This window comes from Pelobates fuscus, chromosome 3 (genome assembly GCF_036172605.1).
Source record: "Pelobates fuscus isolate aPelFus1 chromosome 3, aPelFus1.pri, whole genome shotgun sequence".
Taxonomy (NCBI): Eukaryota; Metazoa; Chordata; class Amphibia; order Anura; family Pelobatidae; genus Pelobates; species Pelobates fuscus.
The window spans coordinates 352,979,575-352,985,574 of NC_086319.1; positions in this window are offsets into that span (position 1 = coordinate 352,979,575).

Genomic DNA, 6,000 nt, shown 5'->3' on the forward strand with positions numbered 1-6,000 from the left:
GACTACCCGTTAACGAGAACAAATATTGATACCTGAGAGACACCCCGTCAACATGTCTCAGCGTTCCACGAAAAAACAGAAGCTAAAAGAAGCATCGTCCCTGCAAATCTCGGCTCTGTCATCTCCGCCGCGTCGTGCGCAAGATGGCGCCGACAGGCCTACTTCACCGGCCTCGAGTTCGGACAGAAGCGACGTCACCTATATCTCAAATAGGGAGCTGCCGGCCACAGACTCCTCAATCCAGAGAATGCTAAACGGCTTACAATCATCGATACAAGCGGACTTTGCTAAACTTGCAAAAGAGATCAGAGCCGACGTTAAAGCATTGGGAGACCGCACCGACTACCTCGAAAACAAAACAGAGGAGATCATTGCGGCACATAACAACGTGGTTGCGGCCTATGACAAGGTAGAAACAAAAATGGCCTCTATCATTGCTAAGCTTGCCGACCATGAAGATCGGGATCGGCGGAACAATGTCCGTTTACGCGGCATACCAGAAGAAATCAGCATCACCAACTTAGGCGAGTATGTCCGGACCCTGTTCCACCTACTGGTCCCAGATCTCCCAGACGCAGCACTGTTACTAGACAGAACCCACAGGCTGCCTAGGCCTAGACACCTCCCGCCATCTACCCCGAGGGATACCATAACGAGAATCCACTACTATACCACCAAGGAAGCTATAATGACGGCTTCAAGGAGACGACCAGTACTGCCTGAATCCTATAATAAGATCCAACTGTACACAGACTTATCAGCAACCACACTTGCTGCCAGGAAAAGCTTCATGCCTATAACCAAAGCATTACGTGCGGCGGACATACCCTATAAATGGGGGTTCCCAGCACGTATTATTATCAAACGGAATGGCATTGAAAAACACCTCCTAAACGTGGAAGATGGGAAGAAAGTCTTATTAGAATGGAAAGTACCCCTAGTCGAAGACACATCAGAACCTCCCCTCGCACAAGCTGCAATCAAATCGCCACAGAAACTTACCCATGACTGGGAAAGACAGGACACAGCTAAGTGACTCTCTCTACCCTCTAAGCCCTGTGTAAACTAAGTCTGATCAATGGACATTTTGGTATTTTACATGCTGTTATGAATTACCTATTAGACAAGAATGCTTCCACAATCACCCCTAGCAATAGATGTTTAGGTTTAAAAAGCCATCACTTGCTTCTAATATCCTTGCATAAGATGTGTAATGCCCCCACATGTCCGGGTAGCCATGCTAGGGTAACAGATGCTAACACACAAGCAATCTGAATAGTTGCATCATTGATAGTACGATACCCGCAATAGGTATCCCCTCAGATACAAAATATTAAGGAAAAAAAAAAAAAAAAAAAAAAGAAAAAAAGAAAAAAAAAAAGAAAAATTATACATGTTAAAACACCCAACACAAAGTTCTGCAGGACAGCAGCTACACCTACTATAGAAACATCAAGACGGTCTAAAAATAGACCTCTATACATGCACAGCTTAATGTTTATAATCCACTGACACCGTCAAACAATGCCGGACCTCACACGGGGTCTAGGTGATATAGAGAAGAATCTCATACCCAGACCGCGTAGATTAGCCAGATTACACTATCCTCCCAATGTCCTGGCTTCCCAACATTTAGATTTATGGGTTACACCACACTCTCTTTTAACAGGAGTCTGCTCAAAGGTCTTTACCTTAAATATGGGAGCAGTACAAGAGGCGAATCCAATAACAGCACTAAAGATTTTGGTATAACGCTTAATGTATTATACGTGATGATGGCTACTGTTCTATTCACCACAAGTGATGTAATTAGAAATTGTGTAATAACATACAAACACACAATGATTTATATTGTAATTAGTCAGACATGAAAGTTGGAATGACTCCAATCAGGGATCTTAGCTAGAAGCCCTGGCTAACGGCAACACTTCTGCACCACAAATACATTAACAAATGCTCTCCCCCTGGTCACAGGGGATTTCCTGCCCCCACGAGGGCTTTAGTGCCCAATGAGCACTAAGATATTTAGGTCTCATTTCGGAGACCCTTCATTTGTATATAGTTGGTTATATGCTTTATGTTACCCCCCTCCTTTTGACACCTTCCCTTACTGGGCGACAACAGACCGACACGACATGGCACTACTCCACCCACAAAAGTATCTTGTAGAGTCAGACAAGAAGGCAACCTTAACTCAACATGACACACTAATATTTCAACACGATATAGTGTGTTGGCCATCCACTGAGAGGCAGGGTACTACCTCTATCTCTAGATGGACCCAGTCTACCAAAGTAGCCCTGGAGATACATATCCCCCATATAATATCTTCTCATGGCACTTAATATTATCTCATTAAACACTAAAGGACTTAATTCACCTCATAAGCGCCGCATGGCCCTACTGGAAGCAAAACAACACAAGGCGCACATAGCGTTCTACCAAGAAACCCACTTCCAAACGAATCACCAACCTAAATTCTCCTCCAAACACTTCCCACTAGGCTATCACAGCACATATAAGAAAAAAAAAAGAGGGGTCACGATATTAATCAGCAATGAAGTATCCTTCCAATTTATAAAAAAAATAAGCGACAAAACAGGCCGATACCTCCTTTTGCAATGCATAATCAACAACACTCAATACACACTGGTTAACATTTACGGCCCACATAGTAACCACCACATCTTCTTGGACCACGTTCTCACTCTAACGGAAGCCCATAAATTTGGAGAGGTCATTGTTGGAGGTGATACTAACTTTATTGTCGATCCGGGCTCAGATATCACTTCTTCAACCAAGATATCACACCAGACAACGAAACAAAGGGCGCGCACAACCTCACTCATAGAACACACCCTAACCATGCATGGCTACATCGATATCTGGAGGGCCATTTACCCCTTAGGAAGAGACTATATCTACCATTCTCTAGTACACAACACTTACTCCCGAATCGACCGCTTTTTAATCCCTTCATCGCAGTTCTCCACAATTGCTAAAACTCAGATAGGTATTATTTCATGGTCCGACCATGCGCCGATCACAATCTCAATCAACACACAATATCCCACGAATGGGAACCGCACTTGGCGATTAAACGATTCGCTGCTTACTGATCATACACTAGTATCACAAATATCCAAAGAGTTGGAAACATACTTTTCCATAAACAACACAAAAGATATAGGGGTAGAGTCTTTGTGGCAAGCCCATAAAGCAGTCCTTCGAGGACAATTTATTAAACATGCTAGCTACAACAGAAAACAACGCATGAAAACACACATAGACACACTTACTGAGCTAACCGCACTTTCCAGTACAAACAAAAAAACACCATCGCATGATACCACAAAACGAATCCTCCAACTCCAGTCCAAATTGAGAGATATGGAGTTGGCCAAAACCACATACTTGCTTACTAAGATGAAACACAGATTTTTTAAAGAGGGAAATAGGGCGGGGAAAGTATTAGCAGCCCAACTTAAAACACGAGCTCTGTCCTCCAAAATAGCATTTGTTCATACCAAAGAGGGGGAAAAACTCACCAACCCGCAAGAAATAACTGAAGAGTTCGGCAAATACTATAGTGAGCTATACAATCTAACAAAATCGAATGACTGCCATACACCCAGACAAGAGGAGATAGATGCCTTCCTGACAGACATTCACCTACCTACCCTCAATCCAGAAGAATGCCAGAAACTAACACAACCATTCACACCTCGGGAAATTGTAGATACTATCAAACAACTACCGAAACACAAGTCGCCTGGACCCGATGGGTTCACAAACCTGTACTACTATACCTATAAAGACATCCTGGCACCACACATGTCTACAATGTTTAATCACTGCTTTAGCACCGGGACTATGCCAGCTGCAATGCTTCAAGCCCACATAACAACCCTGCCGAAACCCGGGAAACCCCCGACCCATTGCCCTAATTTTCGCCCAATATCCCTCTTGAATTGCGACACCAAAATTTATGCCAAACTATTGGCGAATAGAATAAACCCCATTTTAACCCGCATTGTACAATATGACCAATCAGGATTCGTTAAGGGAAGACAAGGTTCTGATAATACTAGAAAACTTCTCAATATACTATCCCATATCACATCGGAAAAGACTGAGAGCCTCATGCTGGCTCTTGATGCAGAAAAAGCCTTCGATCGGCTTAATTGGGCATATATGACATCAGTCCTAAGTAAATATGGCTTCCCGCAAGAGGTGATTCGAGGAATAATGACACTTTATAATAACCCCACAGCCCAAGTGTACCAATCAGGATTCATTTCGTCCCCTATTAGCCTTACCAATGGCACTAGACAGGGCTGCCCTCTCTCTCCGCTCCTCTTTATACTTGCCCTAGAACCCCTAGCCCACAAGATTAGACACGATCCACTTATCACAGGAATACCTATAGGAAATACCGACTATCGATTATCGATGTTTGCCGATGATATTCTAATCACCATTAGCAATCCAGAGACGTCCCTACCACGCATCATAAGCCTTCTACAAGATTATGGTAAAATCTCACACTATAAGCTTAACAAATCTAAAACACAAGCACTTCCACTACACTTAACCACACAGCGAGTTAATACTCTCCGCCAAACCTACCTATTCGACTGGAGACAGACATACATTACGTACTTGGGAGTAAAACTAGCGCTTCATACTCACAAAACAGTAGCCCTCAATTACGGCCCACTGCAACATCTATGTACATCCCACTTTCAGACCTGGAAACGTGTCCACCTATCGTGGCTAGGCCGCATCCATTCCATCAAAATGACACTACTACCCAAAATTTTATACATTTTCCGAATGTTGCCAATACATATTGAACCCCGGCTCCTCAAAAACCTCCAATCTGCCTTAACCAGATTTATCTGGAACAAAGCACGACCACGGTTGCCCATCTCCCTACTCCAACAAACGCAACAATCAGGGGGTCTAGGGGTCCCAAAACTAGCCGCCTACTATGAAGCCGCCAACCTTGAAGCTGCCATTCGCCTACATGCCCCCAGACACACACTCCAATGGGTGGACATGGAATGTGACAAAACACACCCACACTCCATGCTTCATATAATGTGGTCCCCGAAACTGTACAGACCTCCCAAGATGACGTTATATCCCACCACCATGTTAACGCTTAAATTTTGGGACAGACTACTTGCCAACATAGCTGAGAAAGGAAAATTTAGCACACAAGCCCCAATAGAGGCGCTAGAAAGGCTTACACCATGGTTATCCCTAAAAGCTTGGCCTGCACATAGTATTCACCGCATCAAAGACTTATGCCAACAAAAAGAAATCATAGCATTCCCAGACCTACAGGCAAAATATAAATTACCTAACTCTCTTATCTTTCATTACCTACAATTGAAAAGCATTATTCAAACTAAGGTGACAACACAACCCAAACTCGCACCGCGACAGGCGACCCATATACTAAATATTATCTCCCGCTGCCACTCGGCACCGACTAGACCCAAATCGCTATCACTCTGCTATAAAACGACAATGGGGGAAATACCACCCCATTCTTTCAAATATGTAACACAATGGGAAAAAGAGGGACTACCCAATCTCACAGCAGAACAATGGCTTCTAGCGCTCAATGCCCTCCAAGGCCTCACGCCCTGCTCTTCCCATTCGGAAGCCCACAAAAAGGTAATTTATAGATGGTACCTTACTCCACAGAGACTCCATCAAATATACCCCACCGTGACCCCGGAGTGCTGGAGGTGCGGGGCGAGAGATGGCACCATGACTCATATATGGTGGAGCTGTGATGAGATTAAACCTTTATGGTCACTGGTTCAACAATTTCTAAAAAAAACACTTGATTACACAACGCCTCTGACCCCCTCACTAACCCTCCTGCTGCTATTCCCGGCACACTGGAAGAAGGAAGCGAAAAAAATTGCCTCCCTTACCATACTAGCTGCAAGGCACCTGGTGGCCAAAAATTGGAAAAGCACT